Source organism: Melospiza georgiana, chromosome 2 (assembly GCF_028018845.1).
Source record: "Melospiza georgiana isolate bMelGeo1 chromosome 2, bMelGeo1.pri, whole genome shotgun sequence".
In the NCBI taxonomy this organism is placed as follows: domain Eukaryota; kingdom Metazoa; phylum Chordata; class Aves; order Passeriformes; family Passerellidae; genus Melospiza; species Melospiza georgiana.
In genome coordinates, this window is record NC_080431.1 from 25846870 (window position 1) to 25865236 (window position 18367).

Below are 18367 nucleotides of genomic sequence, written 5' to 3' on the forward strand. Positions count from 1 at the left end.
GATTTTTGTCCTCTCCCTGTGTGTCACGGTGAACAATTCAGTCCCATATTCTTGATGACCCTCTCTAGGCACTGGTAGCCAGTGGTGTTATGAGGTGTCTCAGCCCAGCTCCTCACAGGACAAGTGCTCCTGGCCCCAGCATGCCTCTCCTTGGGGCCACTCCAATTTCTCCATGCCTGTCCTCTGCTGGGAGGTCCAAAACTGGATATAGTGTGTAGATGTGGTCCAATGTCACTGTTCATACAACTCAGAGTGCTGTCAACCTTGTGTCTGCCAAGAAGCACTCTGGTTCTGAGTTTGCTCTCCACCAGGATCCTTCAGTTCTTTTCAGCAGAGATGCTCCTCAGCAGTCATTCTTGACATTTTTTGTCCATGTGTGACTAGTCCTCTGCTCCAACATTTTTTCTTTCCATCCTATGCTGAACTGTCCCTCATCACATCATGCAATAAACAATCTTTTTCAAACCTCAAGCTGTGTCCACATTAATCCTTGTTTTTTCTTTCCCTTGAAGGTGAGCTACACATTTTTGTGGTGTTGTAGGCCACAGTGATTTGAAACAAAAGCCTTCATCTGAAACACCTTATGACAAGGCTTTTACTCACTTGGGTTTACACTTGATATAGTGTGACCATCTGACCCATCCACTGAATTTACTTCCAACAGTACAGGCATTTTTTAAAAGTGCTTTTTATTTAAGTCCTTTATTTATGTACCTGGCTTGAGTTATTCTTCCTCTGTAGGCATATCACTGACCAAATCCCACTGTGACCTCCTCACAGACCACCTGGTCAGGGTAGAGTTATGCTCCACCAAAAAAGGAGAGACTGTGAGCTCACCAGCACAGTGGAGTTTGCACAAGAGACAAAGTAATCTCTTAGACAGAGCAGCTCTGTCTTCCCATTTCTTCACTCCTTGAAGTACAGCATCAAAATGGGAGAGAGGAGAGGTCACCCACCTGCCTTGCCAGGCTTGCACCATCAGTACAATACCTGCTGGAAATGCAGGGCAGGCAAACCTCGCTGCCTTTCTGTTGTAGGAGCCACTGGCACCTGCAGCCTCCTGCACAAGCATGAAGGCAGGCAGTGGTAACAATGCTTTGTGCTGCTCTTGGTGGGAACTGAGTGTCACCCAAAAGACTGCCAGATAAGGGCTTGTCATTGTTAGTGTGTCTGGCATAACGAGTCAATTGCACTTAGTATTTCTGAGCAGAGAGCTGCTCTGGGTAAAAAGCCAATGGACTTCTCATGCTGAGAGTCCAGCAGGCTGCTGTAAATCAGGTTTTGGCTTTTCTTTCTTTATTAATTAATGTCTTAAATGCTAGAGGAAAAGAGTCTTTAACAGAAAATATCAACATGTTCCTTAGTCACTTGGAAAATTTAAAAACATTTCTTTTTTTTTACTGTTGGTAATCTTTACCATTCTCATGGCAGTTTTGCTTGTTCAGATATTTTTAAACTGATGAATTTGCCTTCCTATCAGCCAGAAACTCTCTTCTTTTTGTTAAAGTCTCATTTCTGGGAAATCACTGCTTGCTAAGTAGATGTACTTAGAAAGAGGGTGCAATTCCGCCATTGCTCTGCATCTTGGATAAGGTTTTACTCTTTCTGCTCTTCCTAGACTTCCAGAGTCAAATTTTTGACTCACAAAAGACTGTTAGGATTATGGACACAGAATGACTTCTGTTTCATCCACACATCAGAACCTTCCCAACTTCTGACAATCAGGCCCCTGCTGAAAAATGTCTGGGATAAGAAGAGCTAAAGAAAACATAGAGGGCTTGGTGGTTCAGTCTTCAACAAAAGAAAAGCTAAGAGGTGAAACAATAATCAAATCTCTGCAATGTTTTACAAGAGAACAAGACTCTCTCATACTCATGAATGTCAGTTGAAATGACCTTTTAAAAGTGTGATAGTTCAGAGAAAAAAAGAAAAATGTATTCTTTTGGATTGAGAATGTCATCAAAATGTTAGTTAGAATCTTTGGATTTGAAAAAAAAATATTGTTATCTTTGACAGTTTGCTTCAAATGTTGAAGAGGGGAAAGTACTGCATTCTATAAGGCTTTGATATTTGAAACAGAACAAAAAATAGAGTTGAGGAGTTTGCAATGGTCTGTGGTTTGATTGATCACTTTTTCTCTATAACATGCATTAATGACTGTAGTATTCCCATAAATTCTTTCTTTGACCTTTCTGTTAAAGTATGATGACAAAATGACAAGTGCATTTCTTACAGCTTTTGGACCAAGAACAGATTGTGTGTTATCCCTTGAGAGCCTGGACTAGCATTGTTCCAAATGTTTTTCTTTCATGTGGTAGCCTAAATTCTTTATTCTCCATCTCTTCAGGATCCATGTTAAATATTGGTCCAAAGGGTGGGTTTTTTGATTCATTTTATATTGCACGTATTTCCATTTTTTATTACATTGTCTCTAGGTTCATGAATCTTTCTAAGTTAAATCTGAGTTTGATGAAGAAATTGCCTTGGTAGAGGGAGGAAAGGTCCATCTTGGATTCTGTGTGCAAAAGAAAAAAAATAAATTTGAAATTACAAAAATGGTTGCTAAAAGTTAGCTTAAAATCAATTTTAGTCATGTTCTTTCAAGGAAAAGGTGCCTGTGATATTATAGCTTCCACAAATCACGGTATGCCTGATGGACAGATGGAAATGAAGATGTATTTATAAATGATGGTGCAGTTGCAGTTGTAAATTGTTGTTGCAAACATGAGTTCTTATGCAAATGGAACTGTTGACGTTTTTCATGCTTGCTGGGTGATGTTTCAGAGCAATCTGTGCTATGAACACTGTGGGCTTGTCTAGGCGGCCCTAGCCATGACTGTGCATTCACACATGGTACCCCATGCACCCTGATCTGTGCAGTCAATGCTTTGGAGCCCGGGAGAGCAGGGCCTAAGCAGACCAGGTCAGAAGGTGGGCCAGTGCTCCCCAGCCCAAGGGCTAGATATTTATTCAGCCTGGAAGGTCTGCTTGCTGGATGCTGCATTTTGGCCATGGCAGACTGATCTCCACATCCTTTCCTTCTGCTAGGAAAAAAGAGAACAGAAAAGGCTGGAAAGATTACACGGAGTCTTTGATTTACTTATCATTAAATTTAGATTGTTGAGATATGAAGATACACAGACCACATTAAAAGGTTACAGGTGGTGACTCATCATATCAGGTAATGGGATGATTTTTGGTATTGCTTTGGTATATTTTATTGATGCTATGAACAATACTCCGTAAAGTAGGCAATGATATATGGAGTGGATTTCTTATGAGGAACTTCAAATAAAAGGAAGATAGATCTTCAGATGCATCTGTGGTCAGATGTGACAATGGTGCTTTTAGTTTACATGAGCTGAAAGCTTCACTAATTTTTGTTGAGGAGAAACATCAGTGCCAGGAGTATTAAATATTAGAAGAGACTTCAGAAAAGTATTTACTTCCAACAATACAGGCATGTATTGCCAGATGATGCCTAAATAGATCTGTCAAGGCAACACTGGACCAAAAGTGGGAACTGATCTTTTTAGGGTCCTGGTAACAATGCCACTACTTTGATGTTGTTCCCTTCAGCGGTGAAAATGGTATTTTCAAGGCAATTCAGTAATAACAACAAAGTAATGTAAAAATGCAGGAGATTTTCTATTGGAATACAAATGGAATTGTAACTTTCAGCTGGAAATTAAACATACAATGGTAGAGGTTTCTGAAATCACCACATTGGTTCTGTTTTGACTGGTACCTATTCCAAGGACACAGAGACAAGAAATGTAGGTAGGAAGTCACAACAATTTTTCCTGTCCAGTGAACACAGCCTTGTCCAGAATGTGCACAATATGTTGCTGTAAAGTGGCAGAAAATAATTTGTTATCTACCTCTAAGTAGCTTTCAGATTTATGTGCTAAATTATGCACAAGATAGACAAAATCTGTAAATTACTCTAAAGATACCTCATGGCTGCAGCACCTACAATAAGTTTGCATTGCTGGCTCCAAGACTAATAAAGGCAAGACTGTTGTGGCACAAAATGTGGTGGATTTAACTTCTGGTTTTGCTTACTAAACACTATAGGACATTGATAAAAATTTTGCAAATACTGAAATAGGTGAGTGCATTATTCGTGGCAACCCTTTTATTAGCAGACACAGAGGTCCTGGGAGATGGTAACCAACAGCTTCCAGGAAAAATCTGCTTTCAGATATCACCTATCAAGACCACTAAAATCAAGATACCAACTTAAACATAATGTGATTTTTTTAAAGTAACCATTCATGGACATTTTAATTTGCCTTGTGAAATATAAGCTATTGCTTTTGTTTTGATTGCCAGCTTTTCCATTCCATCCTGAGTGCTGGAACCTTCCTTTCTTTGAATTAAAGTTCAAATTTCTGTATAAGTCATTGATTTCTTGAACTGAAACTTTAAATAAAGTGCTTTAAGTAAAGCTTGGACTGAGATATCAAGAGCTGATAACACTGAGATTTATAAGAGCAAGTGCTATTCATTTCTTGGGGATTCACTTAGTGATGGAAAGATGCTCCTTAGAAGTCAATTTCAAAGTCAATTTCAGCTTGAAAGGGTTCAGGGGGGACAGGCTAGTAATAATAATAATAATAATAATAATAATAATAATAATAATAATAATAATAATAATAATAATAATAATAATAATAACAGTAATGACATAAATATGAAGTAAAAAGAGATGCCAGTAATGCTGAGGATAATTAGTTCACAGCTTGAATTAATTTTCTATTTTGGCTGTGCCAATAATTACTTGCAGCAACCTACAAATTTTTGTTGCTTTGCTTGGGTTTTTTAATTTGGTCTCCTAGTATGGTGGTTCCACTAGAAAAGCAAATCTTGCAAGTTTTAAGAGGATTTAAGAGTGAGGTGCCAGAGAGAGAGATTTTCTATGATTGCTCTTGTTATTAAATATTCTCTTGAACATGTCATGTTTATGGACATTTCTGTTAATAACTGCATTCAGGTTTTCCTTGAAACAACCTCCTGAAAATTCTGAAATTCTTACTGTCAGGGAAACATTCAGAATCATTAGTAAATGTATTTTCATTCTTTTTCAGATGAAATAAGATTGTGAAAAATAAAACCACAGGGTCTCCTTTAGGACAAACTCAGACTTAAAAAATTTTCTTTGTCTCCTCAAATGTGGTGTGTCAAAAACTAGTCCAAGTCAGATTTCTGACATCAGATTTCTGGCCTTACTTCAAATACTATAAAGCTACAGGCTACATTGTTATTCTGGTTATGTGTTGACTCCAGGGGAGCTTCTCCACTCTGGTATCTAATTGAACTTTCTCCACAGACCTCTCTGTAATTGGTTCCTTTGGATGCTGTCTCTGCTGAGAGTCCCGGACACCTTGGAGCTCCATTCTGTGCAAGTACCACATGTGCACCCTGGCTTTGGCCAACAGCAGCTGATCCCAGCCGTGGTGACCTTGTGGAGGACACCCAGGGACATGAGCCAGGAGACAGACAAGTGTCACAGCCTTCCTGGGCCATGGAGGGACCATGATGCCAGGAGTTATGGTGGTGGATTCTGCGGTCTGCCCCTATAACTCTGGAGTTCACAAACTTCCTGACCAGCAAGGACAGTGTTACGTGGGATGTGCTTGTCAGTGAAACTGTGGAAGAAGTGCTTCTTACCCCAGACATGTCTCTAAACAGCAAAGATGATGGAAACACTATGAAAACAGTCTCAGGGATCAGTGTGATTCCTACCAGGCTGTGAATGTCAAGGTGACTGGCTGAGGCACTGTGTCAAGGCCACTGAAATATTTCACAGTTATGAGGAAAGGCATTAACTTAGCCAGCAAGTCTTTAATCTCAAAATTATGAATTTATTGTTTAGGTTTAGACCTGGACTTTAAGATTTTAGACTGGATAGTTCATGCTCTTCTACCTGTCATTTCTATTCTTCAAGAGGAAAACAAGGTTTTCTGATGTTTAGCTCGCCCACATTTTCTCAAGTTTGCATGAGCCAATTATTTGGAATTGGCATTGAAGGAAGCTGAAATGAAGAAGCTCCTCTTGGCACATGCAGAAAAGGCTAGTCCTGCTAAAAGTTGGCTTACTGCTTCAACAATGGCTGCGTTTTGGCACTCAGTGACTTCCTTAATTTCACCCACTTGACTTTGAAACAGCAGCATGCACTTGTTTAAGGACTATTTCAATTGAAATGGATTGTTTATATGTATTATATTTAAGGCTAAATATAAAGTGATATTTTCAGTCTTAAACATAAATGGGTTGATTGACAAGATCAAAATACTGAGTCTTAAATGCAGTAGAAACAGAAGTGGGACATTTCTTACATGTTTTTAAATCAATCTTTACCAAGAAGGAGATGAGTAGTGTGTACAAGATGTGGTTCTTTTACAGTGGGCCAGACAGTAAATTTGTCCCTAATCAGCTGAACTGCAGAGTCAAAGAGTTATATCCCCTCTGAAGACAGAGGTACACTTCAAGCAAGCAAGGCCTATGTTTGAACATCAGGGAATAAATGGGTGGCTAACTGTGTACCTGGAGAGGTACAAGGCACCCAGGGATGCTTCTCTAGCTCTGAAAAATGCTAAAAACTCTTTTTCTTTCATTTTTTATCTCTTTTAAGGATGCCAACATAGACTTATAGAATCATCATGTTCAGGTTGGAAAAGACCTCTAAGATCCTTTGAGTCCAACTGTTAATCCAGCATTGCCAAGCCCACCACTAAACCACATCCCCTAGTGTCACATCTGCATGGCTTTCAAATGCCTCCAGGGATGGTGACTCAACCACCTCTCTTGGCAGCCTGTTCCAATGCCAGGAAACCCTGCCATTAGAGTTCATTTGTAAAAATAGAAATTTCTGAACATTCTCTCCTGCCACAGAACTAACTATGTGTAGTTCTAAATATGTTTTGCCAAAGTTAACTTTGAGTCAGATGCTGTTATGGTGATGGAAGATGACTGGTTTTTATAAGGGAAACAGTTTGGGTGACCCTGAGATTGGCCCAGCACAGCAAGATTCCATGGGGCAAAGCACTTGCCTGGTTAAAGGAGGATTTGCTGTAGACCAGCAGAGGGAAGATTAACAGTGGTGGAGGCAGATAAGAAAACAATAGGCTAAACCAGCAGCTTTCTTTGGCTACAGGAAGAAACCCTAAGGAGCAGCCCTGCCCATGGAAGCTGCTGGTTACAAGCCTAAGGAGAGGACCCATAGCAACATTCCCACCTTCTGCTGGTTGTGAGTGACATCAGGTAACAACAGGACTGCTGCAGAAGTACAACCAAACACAAATGAATGGTGGTGAAAAGCAGGCAGTGTCCCAGAAATGTCAGAGAGCTGGTGTGATGTTGGTAACAGGAGCATGTGCCAGTGACCAGCACTAAAACAAGAGCCACACAAACTCCCGGGGTGGTCTCCCTACCCTCCAAGGATTTATTTGGCAAAAGGGCAGATGAATTTGGCAATTTGTCATTTTCAGCTGAAGCTCAGTAAAGCCAGGGAAAGAGCTAAGGGACAGCATGTCTGAAGTGCTGTGCCCTCATCTGGTATTGCATCTGGGGATGCTTTGATTTCCAGGGCAGGAAAGAGAGCCTGTGGCAGCTCCATAGCATGTGCCAAGCCCCACAGGTCTGCCAGGGCCACCGTGCCAGGCATTATGGACACACCACTCTGGCTGTGGTAAGTCAGTAGGTGGTGGCACACAAATCAAGCCAATAAAAGTTGTTTGGAGAAAACATTCAGTAATTTGCATCAAGCTGGGAGAGGTCTGCAGGGAGGAAGTATTTAGAGGAGGTGTGGTGCAATCAGTCTGTAGGTGCCTGGGTATGGTGCTAGCTGCAGTTGAAGGGCTGTTTTCTTATTAGGAAACTGGCTCAGCTTTACAAGCTCAGGGCCTTTTCTGTAATTTCCCCAGTGTGCAGTACAGGACACAGCAATCACCTCAGTACCTTCCTCGTGTGAGTTGCTGCAAATGCCCCATTACGTTTCTCATGTACTTTTCAGGGTAGTGCCAGTAATTTCTTCAGTCAGAACAGACCTTCCCTCTATTACAGTGAGATGAGGAGATTTCCTTTATGCATATTTTTGTTAGTGCAGTTTTGGGGGGTGTCCAGGCTTGAAATGAGGTAAAAGCTTTAATGAGTGCTAGAGCTGTCTGGCTGATTTTAAGACGTTTGTAAAGCTTTAATCCTTCAGCTAGAGACTTAAGGCATACTTCTGTCATACTCTATAAGCTGTGAACTGAGGGAGCTTTGTTGAGTGGGGTAGGAGAAAAGACAACTGAAGCTCACATCACTCTGATCTTGCTTCACAAAACCAAGAAATCTAGGGCTGCTATGGCTGTGTGGCTGCTGATGAATGGCTTACTTTTTCCAGGTGCTGGGGATTTGGGGAATATGAAACCGCTCTCAGACCATTTACCCCAGTGATTCCACTGCTTGCTTGCATGTATAATGTTGATGGTGCTGAGAGCTATTGCAGTATTCATTAAAAGAAGTGTGCTGACTAGATTGCAGTAAATTTTGGAGCAACCAGTTGTCTAGCACCTTTTTCTTTTAGATCTGTTTATTTGCAGAATAGCATTGCTTCTGTTTTCCAGAAACCTTGACCTTGCTGGTGCAGGTTTTCTTTTCCTGCGTGTTTCTTTACACATGCTGTGTACTGCCCACGGCCTGTTTTCTTTCTGGTTTAGCTCTGCTGATGCCATTTCATTTCAAACCCTTTTTGGTGAACTAAGGAAAGGAAGCTTGCTGCCAAGAGGGCCTTAAAGCTGAGACCAACAATTGTGAATGCACAGAATAAGCAGGCTGGGAAAATGAGGGGAAAAAACCCAACCCCTCCTTTTGATTTTGTACTGCAATCTTTTATTACAGTCATATTAATAATAAGCCCCACATTAGAACTTGACAAGATTCTTTAAATTCCACAGGAATGTACTTGAATTTGTACAATATTAAAGCAAATATTCAAGACCTCACAAATTTTCATGGTCCAGCCACCAAAAGGATGCACAGATTAATGGCAAAGGCCAACTCAGTAAATTGCATGGGAGATCAAACTTAGAAAGGCTGTTAAAAGAAAGAAAACAATTACAGAAGGAGCAAATAACTTGTTATTCAAGAATGTAAAAACTTCTATTCCTGAAGTTTTAATTAGTTCACTTAGAAACATTGTGAAGAAGCAAAGGAGGAACACAGAGTAATTTATCAGTGAGGGTGGCTATTCCACACCCAAGGCATTGCACTACAAAAAGACATTGAAAAGGTAATGAAAGCATAAAATAAACAGGGATTAAAGTTTACATCACTGACAGATGAAGGAAGGTAAGGCAGCTCATTAAGTGAGGTAAACAAGCCCATCTAAGTTCTGCCCTAATGCAGTTAAAATGCTTTTGAAGAGATCCCTCATTCTTGTTGATATTTCTCTACAGCATAGGGTCTGGCTTCTCCTCCAAGGAACTGGGGTGGAGGCTGGATTTCCAACTCTCAGAGGTTTTGAGTCAAGGAAAATAGTTTAAACTAGGTGCATGTGAAAAAAATTTCAAAATCAGTCTGAAAAGATGGCAGAAATTATACTGAACAAAAAGAAGGTTTGATTGCCTTCTTAAATGAAATGAGGCATTCAGTGTTTCCCTCAGTTGATCACTACTTAGCACATTTAAGTCTTTTCTCTGTTATTCCATAATCAATAAAATGGAAAGGAAAAAAAGAGAAGAAAAGAGAAAGGGAAACAGTGAGAGAGGAAGACTAAAGGTCCAAGTTACTGTTCAAACTTAATCTTGAGTACTTTGCAAATTGCAAAAATGTTATGCGTTTCACCTAAAAATATTTTTCAAAATATTTTTCAGTTTTCTATTAAAAAAAAAATATTAGCTTTCATACAATGGTGATTACCTTTCTGAGGAAGTGCATCTTTTCTGTCATCATTACCTTTGCAAAATTTGTACAAACAATTAAATAACATGTGGGAGTCTTTCTGAATACTTCTGCTTTATGAGTCACTGCTAATTATGTCTTTGCAATAGAGAATGTGATCTGCTTTGCCCTCAGTTCCTGCAGAACTGTGACTTGTGTAGTCTGCTTTCTGGAAGTGACAAATTAATAATTAGCTTTGCAGAAAACAGAAGAACCAAACACAGTGAGCCAGAAAAACAACCTATGGCCTACAAAAAGATCCCAATTCCATTTTGGAGCAGCAGATCATCTGCTTGGGTTTTATGAGGCACATATCCATACTATTGGGAAATTGTGGTGAGTTTAGAAGTGACTGTGAAAATGGGACACTTCCAATCCCCTTGCCCTGCTTCCCCCCCAGCTAACAGCCTGATGGCTGTAGAGTCATGACTGTGCATGATCTGAGGCCTGAGTAACGTGAAGCTCTACTGCTGGGCATGAGCCTGCAGAGCACTCTGTGCTCCAAAAGGCACATTTCAGACATGCCTCAGCTCATGCTTCTTGGCTGGTGGGCTGGGTACCCTTCATGGTGTGGTGTACAGGCAACCCCTGGGCTGAGGACACAGACAAACCAGGAGTGGGATGGGCACACATCTCAGACAGGATAGTCTGGGTGTTCATCCGTGCTCTTCAATCCATGGCAATGGCTGGCTGAGGACCTGCAAAAGGAAGTGCTGCTCTGTGGAATTGGGGTTGTCCATGACTGCAGAGACAATCAAATCTGAAGTGTAGTCTTTTCCTCATTTCTCAAGAATAAAGCATAGATACAGAAGGGTGACTTATGTCCCAAGATCGACGGCTTTGCACTTTTTCATCTCCAGCCCTTGATGTCACTGGATGTGCTGTATTAGCTTACTGCTTTATTAGCACTGTAAATGTTCTTTCCTGTTCTTCTGTTACATTCACACCCTTCTTCAGTGAAATAATTTCTTAATGTAAAGACTTGATAACTGAAAAGCCATCTTTCTTTTTTCTTTTATTTTTCCTTCCCTGGGATTGTTTCCTAAGTCCTATGACTTGGTATTTTAAGGGGTTTTGGAGGATCATACTTAGGATTTAATTGTAGAATCATAGAGATGTGAAATTGGACATGACTTCACTTCCTGCATTAGTCCCTTCAGTCTCATTGATAGTATTAATTGAGTTACACGTCCACGATGCCCATCCTGAAGTCTGATTGCAGTACCAGTAATTCAGACGAGGATCAAATAATATTTTTTCTTCCAAGGAGGTATCATATAGATTTCCTACATATACTTTTGGAAAGATTGAAAATATATTAAACATGCAGCACATATTTTTATATTTTTTCATCCATCAATTTTATTCTTATTCAGTGTGAAAACTGTCAGGCTGATACTTAGATTAATCTTCCAGACTGCACACATCACCTGTAAATCACTCTGCTTCAATAGGGAAGCCATTGGCTTGTGGAGCACTGGAGAATATATTTTATGGGCCATCTTTTCCCTGGATGCCATAATCTGCCTGTCTCATCAGAGGCACACTGGCCTGCCCTGGTCAGGGCAGTGCTGCTGTGGGGCAGGGTGTGGGTGGCAGCCTGATGGGGGACAAGGGGGTCACCCTTCCTCTTGCAACGTCTGATGATGTAAAAAAGATCAAGCAAAGAGAAATGATAATTTACGAACCCCATGAAGCTGGGAGAACCACAAGTTGATGACAAGCACAGCATATTTGCAACTCTTTACTTTCAAAGAATATTACAGAATGAATTAATTGATCTACATATTTTGAAAAGATACAACTGTAACCCATACAACTTTGATCCCTAAAGATTCATCAGTTTGTAGAGGAAAAACATCAGCCTGTTTAACTCATCTGTCACAAAAGAAGAGTTGTTCCCATGCTTTAACTTAATGTGTTTTCTTCTTTTAATTAACTTGAGAAGCTATTCCACAGTGTCAGTGCTTTCAACTAGGGCTCACTGAGAGTCTGTTTCTACATTATTAGAAAACATGTCACTCAAGTAGCCCATCTACAATTTTATTCTCAGTGTTTACAGCCTGTAGAGATTTGTATACCCTTTATATTCATGCTCCTGCAACTGCTTTCCAGTAAAATTCTCCAATTTCCATAGCTGGCTCTGTCAATCCTCATCAAGGCCACTGATTTCCATGATGTTTGAGGTTTTTTTTTTTTTGCAGGGCAAAATGCTTTCTGTGGTCATCTTATGTGCTTGCTGTAGGATGTATTTGAGTACCAGACTTCATTTTTAGTGAAAAGCATCACTAATATAAAACAGTTGTTATTTAGGTCCTTTCATTTAATGGTGGAGGTCTGTACATGGACTGTCCCTACAAAAAAACTGGGCAATTTTCCAATCTAATTATTCAAGCTGCATAGAGAAGTCAGGACCTCAGTGCATTGTTGGAAGTGGGGACCATCTTAATGTCTGGGCATATCCTAGTAGTTCAGTGATGCATTTGACCCATCTGCTTTTATTCTACTGGTTTTGGATCAAGGGCTTGTAAGCAATTGTTGAAAACCTTCAGAAATTTGGAGTTATATATTAGTAATATCTGAGGCCAAAAGAAACAAGACACAATAAAAAAATAGCACAGAATGTAAGGAAAGAGATGCTGAATGAGCAGAAGAACAAGAGTAGGTATTTGTTTCTATGGTGGCATTTAGAGTGTATGAAGAAAACCTGGGAGGGATGTCACCAGAGGTGTCACCAGAGGTGGGCTTGCCCACTGCTGTTAAGCCAGATGATATTTGCCCTGGTGAGCACCACACTGAGAGAACATCTCTATTTTTGTTCCAGAGCTCCATTAGATGCTGTGAGCCCCCAGCTGGATCCCCCATGCATGGTGGGAATATCCAGTAATGGCAAAAGCATTTTCCAGCTACACAGCTCCCTTCCTTTGGAAGGTTTTGGTTCTACCCAGAAAGATAAGAAAACTTTTCTGCTAATATTTTCTTTAGGTAATTACCTCAGTTCACATATTGTTGAAAAAGTTAAATAACCACAACCCTATCTCCCTGTCTGTGATGTAAAACCAAAGGACTCAAGGTTAAAAGCAGTGAAAAGGTCAGAAGAGAAACTAACTCAGATACTGTTAGGGTGGTGGGTTTGTTTGTTTGGTTGGTTTTTTGTTTGTTTGATTTTTTGTGGTTTTTTGTTGTTGTTGTTTGTTTGTTTTTTGGTTTTTGTTGTTTTGTGGGGTTTTTTTTCTGATTAGATAGACCCTACATCGAGGAGGCCTTTAAATTAGTGTTAGACTTCTTTTGCATATCCCCCTGACAGGGGAATGAATGAAGGAATGAGAGGTGAAAGGAGGAGATGGAGAAGGACTTCAGTGACAGGGAGGGGACAGAAAGAAGAGGATGAGTATGAACTCAGAGATGGGAAAGGGGAGCAGAAAAGCAGAAGGAAAATAGAGTGGTTTTGCCACAGTACATTTGTCCTTGAGAGAATTTTGGAGGGAAGAGTCCCCTCCATGGACCAATTTGAGATTTTACAACGTAGAGGTAGGCAAAGGCAGGTGTCTCTGAATGCACAATATTCCCCCACAAGGGGAAAACGTTTTTCCTCAGGTCTGTGTGCAAGCTGGGTATTCTCTGTGAATTATCCTAACATCTACAACAAATTGCCATGGAGATTCTGGAGTCTGAAGAAGTATGTGGCAGTCATAAGAGTGGCTGGGATTTACATGGGGTTGTAGAAACACCTGGAGGGCGGGCGTGAAGAAAATGCTTAACAGAAGCAAGAGATGATCCTCTGGACTTCATGTTGTCTGAGAAGGGAAGCAAGGTTTTTCATTAAACACACACTCAGCAAAAGAAAAATGGATTTGGATTACTCCTGATCTTAGTATGAAGGATGTTTTTCTCAGTGAGATCGTTTTGGATGGCCATGATGAGCTGGAGATCTCACAACTGAGTTTATTGCTGAGCTCTGTGAGGACCACTAATGAGACAAGACTAGGAGAAGTAAGCAGGTTTGGTCTGCAGGGGCTGGGCTCATTTAGCTGCACATTCACACACATGCACACACATACACAAACACAAAAACCAGCGGGACTGAGCTGAGGGTGATGCAGGAGCATGCAGAGGCTCCAGGGCTGGGGTGAAGTTCAGCCGAGATGGATTTGCTGGGGCAGGGTGTGTGCTCAGAGCACTCACACTGCCATCATGAATATTTATTGAATCAACCCCCTCATACCTAGGAGTGCTGGCAATCATCCTCTCCAGATCCACAATTTACACCCTCCTGCCATTGACTGCACGTGAGCTGAGACCCCATTTGGCAAATTTCTTTTGAAATTTTGATTTATATGCTCCTAAAAAATCTTTATTACACTTCTCCCTTCCAGACAATTTACTTTGTTCAATATGTTTGGTTGTTGGGTTGAGTTTTTTTTAAACTTTAATTCCTACTTTCCATTTTTCAGTATTTATTATTCCACATTCCCATGGGGCTGTGACTGGCAGGTGGGTCACAATATACATAACTGATAGGCCCATCTGTCTTCTTTTGCTGCATGCTACCCCCCTCCTTGTCTTTCTTTCCTTCCTTCCTTTCTTTCTTTCTTTCTTTCTTTCTTTCTTTCTTTCTTTCTTTCTTTCTTTCTTTCTTTCTTTCTTTCTTTCTTTCTTTCTTTCTTTCTTTCTTTCTTTCTTTCTTTCTTTCTTTCTTTCTTTCTTTCTTTCTTTCTTTCTTTCTTTCTTTCTTTCTTTCTTTCTTTCTTTCTTTCTTTCTTTCTTTCTTTCTTTTCTTTCTTTCGTTCCTTTCTCTCTCTCTCTCTCTCTCTCTTTCTCTCTCTCGTTCCTTTCTCTCTCTCTCTCCCCTTATTTTTCCTTTTTATTTCTGCCTCTCTCTTTCTTTTCCTGTGTCATAAACAACCAATGGTAGGCACAGTCCTAAGTGAGGACAAACAGACAGGTAGCACCAGCCTGAGAGAAGGCTATTAGAAAATGAAGGGGGTGTTACCTCACACTAGGTTATGAAAGCATATCCTTTTATAATGGCTTGCATGATTTCTCCTCAATATTTACAGTTTTATCTTCTATGACACATGGATTCAAACAGAAATAGAGCTGTGCTTTTGAGAAAAATGAAATATCTTCATTTTCAGTTCCTTTTGTTGTGCTTTATCTTGGTTCTTTATTTCTTTATCCTCCAGCACAAGAGCTCCTGCTTTCCTTAGGCTCCCTAGTACCTAAGGATTCCAGTGCTGGGGAAAAAAAAGTAGATGCTAACACCCTCTGAAAAAGCAATCAGCCTCTGCAAAACAGTCCACCTGGCCTCTGCTCTCAGTAATGCTTCCCACCTGAGATTTTGGGAACTCTCAGCTTGGTTATGTGCCTGGTTTTTAATTTTAGTAAAGGAAAAGTGAAAGTTCAAAGCACGGCAGGAGCTGCTCTTGTGGTGGAATGTGAGTGGGAGCTCACAGGGACCAGGGGCCAGTGGGTACCGAGGGCGCTGATCCTGCAGGGTGCCCTGGGTGACACCACAGCCCAGGTGTGTGACAGGGAAACAGCAAACTGCTCCTGCCCTGCCAGGCCAGATGCTTGAGGTGGGCAATGGCAAGGTGACATGGAAACCTGCGGTTCCCTACACAAGTACAAGAAACCAAGGGATGGCAGGCACCATGGTTGGGTGGGAATCTGGCCTCAGACACTCTGAACCTCTATCCAGCACTCTGTGAAGGTGCTGAATCAATGGGAGGATGCTCAAATCCCACTAGGAGCAACACTTACCGTATATTGCTGAATGGCGGAAGGCCATTTCTCACACTCTTCTTTTTTTCTGTATATTTTACTTTGTGGCACTTTCCATCCACTTTTTCTTACCTTGCTGTTCATTTTAACTTGCATTGTTTATTGCTGTTTTATTCAGCAGCACCCCAAAACTGAAAATGGAGTCATCCCACATTTTTTCAGCTCATACTTTAAAAAAAAATAGGCAAAAAAAAATAGGCAACAAAAAATCCAGCGGCCTGTCTTTAACCTTTGGTAACCCTGACATTCTTTGCACTAAAGTGTCTGATATTAAAGCAGATTGCTTTCATGCCTACATAAGTAATATCATATGCTTCACATCAGCCTATGCTCAGGCTAGCTGAATTCCCACTGTATTATTGCCTGTGAATGTACACTCCGTGCATACTAAGAATGGTCTATCTGAACCAGCTTGCCTTTCAACTTTTTGAAAAGGAGTTTTGTTGGTATGTTGGATAACTATGGCAGAGGAATATAGTTTAATGAATGATGGTAATGTTTGTGTCTATCAGTGCTTGGCAAGCTGCACTGGGGAGGTAGAGCTGAGAAAAGAAACAGCCTTAAAAACCTGTGAGAATTTACTGAAGAAATTACTGAAGAAATGGTGTCCTCCCTCCCCCCACAGCTGTTAACCAAGATCATGCCTGATCTTGCTGTAGTTAAAGAAGCACTTAAGAGGACTTCCATTGTATTTTTTTTATTTTGTAAGCAATGTGTTTCGACCTTTATATTTTTTTTCCGTTGAGTTTTTTCTTTTCCTTTTAGATGGTAGGTGTTAAAAGGAAATCCATCAGAAAGAACTCTAAGCCATTATGATTTACTGGCATTGTCAGGTGGTCCATATCTGTAAGAGAACTCTTTTCAGGCCTGCCAGTGTTGCCCCTCAGCTCTTCATCTTGCTCCAAACACTTCTCCTTGCGATCTATCTCTGTTTCTGACTTGCTTTGATACACAATTTCCAGTGTTAGAGTATGCTCTGTTTTGTGGGAGACACAGCCCAGGTTTCTGTAATGTGAGGCAATACTCTTGTACATAAATACAGAGCTTGGCCCTATGCTGTTGTGGGATTCTTTTCTTCCAAAAGCCTGGGCATGCTCATTTTAATCTGGCAACCCACCTTCTAGGGGGCTTCAAGATGGTTTTTTTTTTTTGTCCCAGTATCCAAACGCATGCAGTTTTTTCACATTAGAGGTTCACTGGCAAGTAAAATGAGTCCCTCTCTCCCACTGAGCACATCACACCACGTGAGTAAGATATTGTGTGAAAAATGCCTTACTTTTAACCTTCTTTCTGTATACAGGCCTTGTGTTAAATTCCATAGTTCACTACTAATTTGGCAGGCTTCGTACAGGCTATCTGCATATATATATGTGTGTGTGTGTGTGTGTGTGTGTGTGTGTGTGTGTGTGTGTATGTGTATGATATACATAAATCTTGGCAAAAATTTTTTCTGCCACAGATACAAGTTCCCTTGTTAGAACAAGGGAGGTGTAAGGTTGGACAGATTGTTCCTCTAGGTCCTCTCTTGAGCAACAGATAGTAGCAGTGTTTTTGGAAAAAGATGGAGAAGTAAGGCAACCACAGAACAGTAATTTTCCTCGCATTTTTTCTGAGGTTCCAGCAATATGTGGCTCTTGGGCTTCTTTGACAAGGGCCATCTCAGTCTGTAGCTACCAGTGAATTTATTGACCATAGATGATCAAATTTTTTTAACCTTTTCAGTGTTGAGCCTATCTCATTATCACAGTCACTAAGTAGGGGAAAAACAACCATTGAAGAAACAAATATTACTGCAGAACCCCAGAGTCCAGCCTTGGGTCCCTCAGCATATGGATGTTCTGACCACAAAAGAATGCATCCACCTCTTGATTCTGAGTGTAAACCACAGGCTAAAGGTCTGTATTACCAGCTCAAGTATGTGTCTTATGCATTTCCTTGCCTGCTTTGCACTGGAGTGTCACAGATGCAGCACTAGAGGTAGAATATTAGCTTTGTTTGATAAATTTCAGGTCCAATGTTATTTGTTGCGGTGGCCTTTTAAGAACTGATAGACATTGGCGAGGGAGGGGGAAGAGATGGAGATGAATGGGCCATGAGACTGCTTTCTGATGTTGAAAAAGAAGCGAGTGCAAATTTTTTTTGTTTCCTTTACATGAGTCAAATCCTAGCTGCTCTTCATTCTGTGCTTAAGTTTCTATTGTGTAAGTAATCATATGGGCATATTTAAGTACTGGGCTTTTTGAGTTAAATCCCATTCAGACTGTTATAACTGTGTTCAATCTTTGAAAGATGGGTGGGGGGGGGAAATCTGTTCTTCAAAATAGACTCCTTTTTATATTGAAAACTGTAGGATTCTTATCTTTGATCTAAGTAAGCACAACTGTACCATGTCAGCAGCATATTAGTGCCAACGCATGTGTGTTGTACTTTTTAAATGCTGTTTCAACATGTGTCATTGGATCTATGTTCCTACAGGCTCACAACAACCTGCACCCTGGTAACTACATGTTGATTGAAGCACCCTTATGAAAAAAAGATATAAATGTTTGTGGTTAAGGTGATAACCCTTTTGTTTTCTCTGTAATCCATCACAGGGCTTGTCAGCCCTGACAGCTCGAGTGGATTTTTTTGAACACCTCTTTATCTGACAGCTTCA